We start from the raw sequence: 10,740 nt of genomic DNA on the forward strand, positions 1-10,740 counted from the left end.
AACAATATATGAAAAAAAAAATCAGCAAGGGATTCAGACGCGAGTTCCTAGCGCGGCACGGAGTATATAACTTTTACGAAAATAATTATAGTCAAACTCGGTTATTACGATCTCTGACATAGCGAGATCTCGGATGTAATAACGAAACATTTGTTGACAATTGGTTTATGATTTTCGCCATACATTTAATTCTTTCACTGTTATAACGAGCAACTTATCGGATATACCGAGCTAAAATACTGTTAATGTGTCGACCGTTTTAAAACATTTCGACCCTAAGCAATAAAATCCGATTGGACAGGATGCCGCCGGGGTCGGATTACGTTTATGACACTAGTAAAGTGTCTAAGTACCTACCTTATTGGTGTTTCACCGACAATAATAAAAAAGTATCCACGCATATGGTTGAAAAATCCAAGGTTTGTGAAGTCCGTAGGTACCTACCAGCGTTAATTACAATAAACAACTTCTTTTGTAGTTTATGAATGCCATGCTCGTTTCGGGGATTTTTACGATGGTTTCCAAATTTTTTATTTTCGGCTTTTTGTGTAATGTGACATGCTCATTTAAAAATACCTATTCTCTGATATAACGAGTAACGCTTATAACAAGCAAATTCAGTCGGTCCCATCTTCCTCGTAATAACCAAGTTCGACTTTATGTTGTCTTGAAATTTAATTGTATTCATCAACATAAAATGTAGCTATACAGGTTGATTGTAATCAAGACGTACTTTTCTGACATTTCGTGAATACCTACAGTTCTAGGTATTAAATCTAATCGAGTACACATTTCTGTTAAACGTGACAAAAAAATACTTTTTCATACATTTTTATAAATTTCTATGCCTAAAATGTATGGAGAAGTTTTAAAATTTTGGTGGCGTATAACAGAAAGAGTATGACAGAGCCAGTGCCTGTCTCGCAATTATTTCAGTCTGGTGTTTTTTCTTTTCCTTCTGTTGTTTTTTTTTATCTCCATACTTTTATGTGCGCTATTTTTGCGTATTCAGACATATCACATACTTTTTTAATCTTTATTATATTATTATATTATAGTCAGGTTATTTTTTATATTTTTTAATGAAAATATTTTTGTTTTTCATACGAACAGACAAAATAATTTTTTTTATAATCTATGAAGAACTAAACACACACTGTAAACCCAACTTTATGCATGCCATTTCGTTACTTTTACATTCCACATATACGTTACCACCAATATAGTTTCGGAGTGGAAGTAACGGATTCTGTTTCAGAAGTGTTTGAAGCCAAAATTTAGCTTAGTTTTATTGTTAAACCTGCGATATGTTTTATTATATCTGTAGTATGAAAGATAAGCTCCATATGTGTAGTATGTGAAATAGAAATATGTGTTTTCTTACCTTATAAATCGTGGTAACAGTAGTGGAACTTCTTAAATGACCAACCCAGAAAGCAACCTGTTCCGATAGCGATACCGACACACACCAACAATTTAAAGTGTACATGGCGATCAGTGTTATACAAAAATGTTGCTACATTAAAAAAAAGCATATTTATAGTGAAAATTTTTCGCCTTCATGCTAAAATCGTGGTAACGGAATGTGGAGTTCCACTTTTTCAAATATCCTGGGACACACTTTAAACGTGATTTTTTTTCAATATTGGTACAAATTTACGAAAAAACTATATATTTTCCAAAAATATATAATGTAAGCTGTTGAAAACACTACGAATTTAATTTTACACACTCAAAATTAATGACGAAATCAGACTTTGTTTATTTGAATTTATGGGTGGGACATGGTAAAAACGCACTACCTTTCGATCTAAATAATCAATTAAAAATATATACAGGTCAGATAGTTGTATTTAACTGATTGAATAGAGTAAATTAATAAATTTGCATGTTAAAAGTACATAACTTTCCAACATTTTATAATATAATAACTATGAAAAAATCAATCAAAGTCATGGGACATGCCAAAAACGCAATGTACAAACTTTGGCGAAAATGCCCATATATCGGGTCGTCCAGTATTGCCATATCTACTAAAATATTATTGAATTGATATTTTAGTAAATAAGAGAATGAAGTTTTTCACCATTTGTATCTACTATTAGTTTTACTATTTTTATTTAATAAATAATACACATGAGGTTTTACGAATTTCACATTTGTTATTAAACATACTTACATAATTTAGAACACCCCAAACACATCGCGAAGTAAAAATATCTATATTTTTTACTTAGCCAAAATTATGAATCAACATAGGTTAGGTACCTACTGATGTTTATATTACAGAAAATTTAACTTTTACTAAATTATGAATTTGCGAGATTATAATAATACAGATGATTTTAAAGAATACTTTCATCAAATAACATAATAATGGATGCCTGTACTTACATAATATTTTCCAATGTAATTTTTTTTTTAAAAACTAACTTTAATTTCGAAAGTTTAGCCTGGCAATACTATGAACGTCATTTATTTCAGCGGGAATGCGAAATTTTCATCCTCGGTTTTTGACATAGGTACCTAACAATATTATCACAATTATTTATATCGATTGTACTTACAAAAAATGCCACGAACTCACTATCCGATGGCTGGAAGTTCCAAAAAAAGACGTAGGAGAAAAGATGGAAATATTAATACATTAAAAACACAAAGGTTTGAAATTATTATTTTATAATTTGACATAATTATACATAGTTGAAAAAACCACATTTCACAGAAAATTTTGGTTCACAATATTTATTTATCTTGCAAAAGGAAGTTTTGCGTATTACTTATTAATACACACAATTAAGTATAATGATCATTTGTACTTATATTATTTTTATATTATGTTTGTGCCATGTCTTATTCGAAATTAGTGTGTCTGTGACAAAAATTATAATCTGGTACAATAATTAATAGCAGCTATACATTTTGTTTTCTGTTAACTATCTACTAAACTAATATTTTTGAATGTATTATAGTATTGATATATTGCCGAAGACTATGCCTGAGCATGGAAATCCTCAAAGCATACTACCTGAACCAGAATTTCATCCCACATTTGAACACGAACACGAAGAATTTATTATAGAAAATGAAATTGAAGATTCAAGCCCTAAATTCCGTGTAGAAGGCCGTAGAATTATAGACTTTTCATATTTTTTCCAACAACTTCAATTAATTAGCCACCATGATTCTCCATTTAATTGTAATTTATCACATTTAGAAATTTTTGGGGAAAATCGGGATAACTTTAGTAGTACATTTTTTATTCAATGTAAACTTTGTGGTAAAAAATTAAAATTATATACCACTGAAATGAACAAAAACAAAATGAATCTGTGTGACGCATTTGTATCCAGTATAATCAGTATCGGCAGTGGATTTTCAAATCTGGAAGAAATGTGTTCAGCAATTGACGTACCATCGATTACAGCAAGAACATACAGAAAGAGTCAACAGAAGGTGTACGAGTGGTTTGAAGAAACCAAAAATAAGAGTATGGAAAACGCTGCGAAAGAAGAGCGACAACTTGCAATCGAAAATGGTGACGTCGATTCTTCTGGTATTCCCATGATATCAGTTGTTGCAGACGGCTGTTGGTCGAAACGTTCATACAGATGCAATTATTCCGCAGCATCTGGCGCTGCCACGATCATTGGTCAAAGAACCGGAAAGATTTTGTACATGTCAGTGAAAAATAAATATTGCGATTTGTGCGCCAAAGCTAAAAATAAAAATATCCCTGCTCAACAACATAAATGCTTTTTAAATTATACCGGTCCGTCAGGTGGAATGGAATCTACAGCAATATTAGAAGGCTTTAAAGAATCTATTAATACACATGGATTGATTTATTCAAAATTGATTGCTGATGGAGATTCCAGCACATACAAAAAAATTCTTGATTGTCACCCTTATCCGAATGTAACTGTCGAGAAAGTTGAATGTAAAAACCATTTAATTAGAAATTATTGTGGCAAAATAGAGGCATTAACCAAAGACACAAGATATCCCTTGAATGTAAGAAAAATCATTGCGTCAAGAAAAAGACGTCTGCGGAAAGCCGTCATAGGTGCAATCAAGTATAGAAAACTACAAGATAGTACTTTCGAAGAAAAGGTTATCGCTCTGAAAAAAGATTTATTTAATGGACCGCACCATGTTTTTGGAGACCATACTTCTTGTCTACCATATTTTTGTACAAATGAACCAAATACAGAGGACATGCTTGATGTAAATTATGTACCAGCATTAAAAGAATGCAGTCTATTTTCTCAATTAATGATATATAATTCTCGTTTGGTGCTAAATTCAAAAAGTTTAATTTATAATTTTTCTACTAATATTTCAGAATCTTTTAATAACATGATTGCAAAATTTGTAGGCGGCAAGAGAATTAACTACTCTCAAAGACAATCGTACATGGGACGATGTGCAGCGGCGGTAATCGCATTTAATACAAATAAGTTACATTGCACAATTCAAAAACAAGTTTATAAAAATAGCCCAAAAGCCTTCATAAATCGCTTAGAATCAAGAAGGTTGAAAATAAATAAAAAAAAAATAGGAAAATCTTGGCGAAAACCAATACATACTGTTCCTTTATCTAATCCAGATTATGGAGAGAGTTGCCAAAAACCTGATATGGACAAAAATCAATATCAATTGTTAAAAGAAACTTTTTTGAAAAAACTCAAACTGACAAACTATGAGAGGAGGGATATAGAAAGACGCACCGTATTACAATCTGAATGTGCAGAATGGCTAGAAAGGCGACGAAACCTTCTTACTGCCTCTGTTTTTGGTAAGGTGTGTAAGCGGCGAGAAAATACAAAATTTGGGCCTTTGGTAAAACGTTTATTATATAGCCAATCATTAGCCAACGTGAAAGCGGTAAAATATGGTAAAGAAAATGAATCAATAGCTTTACAACAGCTTAGTGTACAAGAACGGATTAAGATTGAGAGATGTGGATTGTTTATCGATGATGTGTATGATTTTATCGGTGCAACGCCAGATGGCATCAGCGATGATGATACAATTATTGAAATAAAATGTCCTTTCTCAGCTGCTGGAATAAGTGCAGATGAAGCTATTGTACAGAAAAAAATTAAATTTTGGAAAGTAGATAAAGACAGGAATATGGTAATAGATAAAAATCACGATTGGTACTTCCAGATTCAGGGGCAGCTTCATATTACTAAGAAAGATGTCTGTTTATTTGGAGTTTGGACGGGACATAATTTTCCTGTTAAAATAGAATTAATCAAAAAAGACGAGACATTTTGGATTGAAAAGATTGAAAAAAAGATATATCACTTTTATATGAATTGTCTACTGCCAGAAATAGTAGATCCCAGAACCAGTAGATCTATGAATATTAGAGAACCAGAAAGGCTGAATTTCTAAATTTTTATTTTAAATTTTATTATGCTTAATATATTTTCAACAAGTCTATATTACATCACTATTTTATAGTTCATCAAGATATATCTAATTTACTAATATAGTTTACTGTTACGAGACACCCAGAACGAGTGTAATTTTATGAAATTCAAAATAATATGTATACTTACATCTAAATAATGATACCTGATCTTGCTGGCGATTCCACTGCGCCATATTTTGTATAAGCATTCGTCTCTGCAGCCGTGAGTTTTGGTTCCGTGTAAAAAGTACATTTTGTTCTCAAGGTCAAAAACCAAATTGGTTGTGCCAATGGCTTATAACCATTCCTCATAAATGATTATAACTGATATCACCTCATGATCAGTGCCACGCACGAGTTAACTCGCGGGATCTTTTAAACGTCATAACTTCTGAATGAACTGTTTGTGTATATTTTCTTAACAATATTTATCATTTTAGTGTGAAAATATTCACGTTAAACATGTTGATTTGGTAAATTTTCACAAATATTTATCATTCTATTCTTATTTCATATTTTTTAAGGGATTCATTTTATTCCAAAAATAACTGACCTACAAGTACCCACCTGGTAAAAATTGAATTTGGATTGGATGGAATTTCCTAGTAGATGTTCCAACTAAACAACATGACGCTTTCTATATATTATTTACTGTTAGTTTTGAAATTATTGTATTTGAAATAAATAATGTATCAATAATACACATAGAAATCAATAGATATATAAAATAGATATCACAGTTTAAAAATCAGAAAGATCAATGCATATTACCATTGTTTATGTTACAATATAAAACAACATTTATCATTGAACGTAGGTACCAAGAAAAATAGACTTCATTAAAATGTGTCAATATAGTATATACCCGATATAATTATATAAATTATTATATTGTTAATTACTCTGTGGGGTCCATATATACTGCTTCAATTGTAATTTAATTTTACAGTATAATTATTTATGTTAAGTACTTGATTTACTTATTATATGTACAAATGTAATATACTTACCTACTTATTAGGATATATCTTGGTGAATTTTAAAATAAGAGGAAATTAAATGGAGGTCATCGTGTCTAACTAGATGTCTAACTAGACGTTGTTAAGTCTTATATAAATATTTATACATTATTAAATTGTTTTTCTGTTTTTTATTGATGTAAAGACATGGCATGTATTCAAAGTAATAACAAATTAGCTGTGTACTATTTATTTAACTTATATTAAAACCCCAAGATTGATTTCGTCTTACGACATATTTTATTCTTCTAAGTTTTACTATGACATTGTAATATGAACCATGGATATAGTATAGTACTTAAAAAAATCAAAACTGGTAATATATTATTTCAATATTTAATAGTCAATTTTCATTTGAAGTCAGCATTTAATTACTGGTATAACACATAATTATTAACTGATATCTACAACTTCAGATGGACAAATTAATTGATATATCATATTATCAGTTTTCATTTCCTTTCAACAATGTATTCATTCTAGCAGCTATTTTAAATATCTTACTAGTTTTTATGTCATGGCACCTTACAAAGGCTCCGAGCAACCGTATACTGAGCTTCGAGAACAGATGTTTACGACGGATACTGGGTGTGCGGTAATTTTAGAAGTAACGGGAGATAAAAGAACGCACCAAATAGCCTCGCATCACGTTGAGAGTGAATACGCAACTTTGTACCTGGCCCGGCCACGTGCTGCGAGTGCCTGAAGAGAATCCCAATCTGGTTTGCCTGTTCTTCAAGCCAACCGGATTCCGGCGTCCTGGATGGCCGCTAAATACTATCTATATAGCATATCTGGCGGAGTTACGGGCTGCTAGTATGACCTGGAACGATGCAAAAAAACTAGAGTGACAGAGATTCTTGGAGGCGCCGCATTGTATCCATATGCTGCAACTAAGATGCAGATATAGCCGAAGAGAAGAATTAATATACAGCATCTAGAAAACTTAAAGTCTTTGAAATGGTGTTAGAAAGACAATGTTTCTAATATCAAAGTGATATTGAGGATGAAAAAGAAAAGACTTGGAGAGTAAGCTCTACCAAATGACATACCTGATATGATACAAGTAACTGATATGCAAAATTATATTATATTTTAGAATATTATGAATCAATTTAGCAACTTTTATATCATTATCGATAATAAATTTAGTGCAAAAATGTAATTATAAAATTGTTTTATTTTTTAAATATGTATGCGAGATAGACATAGCTATAGGTTACAAACATTAGTCACTTTATATTTACCTTTTGTAATTGTACTATTAAATCTATAAAATGGGTATATATGCTTGATGGTCTACGTCATAAATAATATTATATGAATCACGCCATGTTCGGATCGTACGCCGAAAGTCGGATTTATTTCATTATTAATTAAAAGATTTATTTCATTCCATCTTATTCATATGAAACCGTCGACAAGCAAAGATCTCGGTAGACATTTTCTCCATCTGCAAAAAACATAACATATGAACTGTTAATAGTGTGATTTTTAATCTTTTATAGTGTGCGACTGTTTGAAGAATGGTAATTAAAACGGATTAGTGATAATACAAAGCATCAAAAAAGATTGATTAACTAAAATAAAGTAATCAGGTAGGTAACATGTTTAATAACAACTAGAACGCCTTAGATTATATCAAACAAATAAATATGAAATCACAGGCATTCTCGCAATAACCTCTAAACTAACCACGCAACTAATGTAGACTAAGAAAACAATAAATTAACACTTGAATAATATATGCAAAACACACAGAATACTACGAAAGTAATAAATAACATAATATTGTACTTACAGATAGTGTTTCTTATTCCTGATATAAAACACAATTCCTTCGTTAGGTATCTTGCAATTTGCTATCAACATAACGTCACCGTTTTAGCAAAACCATCTATGTGTCACTTTTATCAAAAATGACTTTTAAATACCACGTCATTCCTTATTTTTTTCTCTATAGGCCAGTAAAATGATCTATGTGTTGGGTAAACTCGCTCCGAAGTTATTTCAAAAAATAAAAAACAGCTATGTGTAAGGTTCAAAAACCACGGTTCACAAAAACAACTATGTGTATATTATAGTAACATATAAGTAAGATGGTATTTTGATATCGAGAGTGTAATGTTTTTTTACAGTTTGGCTACACATTGTTTGTTTCTATGTTATATGCTATGCATTATGGTCTTGCACGACGGTTTGAAAGATGCTTTCTCAAAAAGAGAGACAGGAAATATTCAATAATTTCTGGAAGATGCCTACATGGTCAATAGGGTATAGGCGAGAATTAATTTAAAAGTTGGATAAACAACTACAAACGCCTCGATGACAGTGGCCAATTTAAAGCAACAATGACAAGTAATAAGAATCTGACTGAAGATAAATAATTGGTAGTGCAACCAAAAATCAAAACGGAGAGATTTGTGGAAAAATGTTACATTATGGTTGGATCTAATTCCAAAGTTCCCACCCATTATTGCAGAGAAAATACCTCCAGGGTGTATGTGGAATCGTGTTTCCGATCCAAAATACAAATGCATGATGAATATAAAAAATGGTCTCTGGAAAATGGTCATAAAGCAGCTGAATATACTCCAGTATATTTACCACCAAAAAATCAGTATCCACCAACCACGTAAAGATCAGTGTGCCATCACTGCCATCTGCTGTAGTTATAAAATGAAGAATGTTTCAGAAATGGAATACAATAGCCACATTATTAAAAAAAAAAAAGATGCTAGAAGACCAAAAATGAAATGAAGGAGAGTACCAGAAGTATTACTGGACGGTTAGTAATCACAATGGATCTCCAAAGTGTGCTGCTATGTCCAAAACACAGGCACAAATGTATTATAAACAAAAGCTGCAACTACACAATTTCACCATATACATTCTTCATAATGTATCTTCTAATGAATTTGTCTCATCTCATCGAAAGCAGGACAATACAATGAAATAATTCTAATATCGGATGGGTGTGGATATCAAAACCGAAATAAATTATTCGCTACTGCTCTAAGTTATATCTTTAGAGAGAAAAAACATCGAGATTCAACAGCTTTTATAATATATATAATGAATCATTGCCAATATCACAGTCGAAATACATACATCTTCAGGAATTAAAAAGTGTAATAGAGAAAGATCACCACTATTTCTACGATAACCTAACATTTAAACCTGCTAATAGAAAGTAAACGAACTTATAAATATAATATCATCTCACTATTGCATTAATAATTAATAAAATGATATTGCAATTTATCACTAACGCACTATGTATATTTCAACTATTATTTATGTAACAGTTTTTCATGAATTTATTATTATTCACATTTTGATGAATAAATTAAACTATGTGTATTTACAAAACGGTCAAAACAACTTATGTGACATCACAAACTGTATTTTTATTATTTTTGTATTAAAAATAAAAGATTTTTGTAAACAAAATAATAATCTTAGACCATTTTCTGATTATAATAAAGCATTCTTCATAATTTTAATGTTTAAATGTAACATTATTTTTTTATTCAGTTTTATCCTTCTCCTGCACAATTTGAGAAAGTGCACATAGATGGTTTTGCTAAAACGGTGACGATAATCTGACAGCAGAGAGTTTTTTCTATTAGTCTATGGCCAAAAATACGGATTTACTTGGCCGGCTAAAAAAAAGATTTTAATATAGCAAGAACATTTTGAATATGCGACAAATAAATAAAAGTATATATAATATAGTTGTTAAAAAAATCTGTGTACATTATAAAATATATTTAATATTATAAATACATATATTTTTTAAATTCATGTTATAATTTGTAAACGACGAAGCACGTCAGCTAATACGCATAGTAAATGTTTAAACTTTGGTAATCAAATTCGAATGTGACAGAAAGAGAAAGAAAAACTTTTTAATCATATTAGCATGCGTAAAAGAGATGTAACATAATATCACTTTCACTTTAAAAATCATACCTAGTATTCAATGTCATAGTTCAACTTTAAATGAAAAAACAGAAACTCTAGGTAAGCATGTGTGCCCTTAATATGTGTTTGAATACCACCCAGTCCAAAGTTGTTTTTCCAGGATGTTTCTGAGATAAGCTACAAGATATATTCACAAATGAAAATCACATAAATGTATTAAAAAATAAGCGTTAGATTCTATTGAAGACAACTTTACACATAAAAGACGACTACAACAAACTTATTGGAGAATGCCATAATATAATAAAAAATTATGATGAGATTTCTATTGAGCATCATTCACTTATCACTAACGATTATATATATAAGAAA

The 10,740-nt window shown here is 30.6% G+C and overlaps 1 long non-coding RNA gene across 1 annotated transcript; it reads right to left on the reverse strand.

The window, feature by feature from the left end:
• Nucleotides 1-5,943: 5,943 nt before the first annotated feature.
• Nucleotides 5,944-8,308, reverse strand: LOC147064433 (uncharacterized). The gene is made up of 3 exons (XR_015071955.1): nucleotides 8,243-8,308; nucleotides 7,689-7,894; nucleotides 5,944-7,264 (listed from the first exon to the last, which is right to left on the reverse strand). It is a non-coding gene; the product is annotated as an uncharacterized LOC147064433 (long non-coding RNA).
• Nucleotides 8,309-10,740: the final 2,432 nt, after the last annotated feature.

Source organism: Rhyacophila brunnea, unplaced genomic scaffold (genome assembly GCF_057557595.1).
Source record: "Rhyacophila brunnea isolate RB1 unplaced genomic scaffold, BYU_Rbru_1.0 scaffold_7, whole genome shotgun sequence".
Lineage (NCBI taxonomy): Eukaryota > Metazoa > Arthropoda > Insecta > Trichoptera > Rhyacophilidae > Rhyacophila > Rhyacophila brunnea.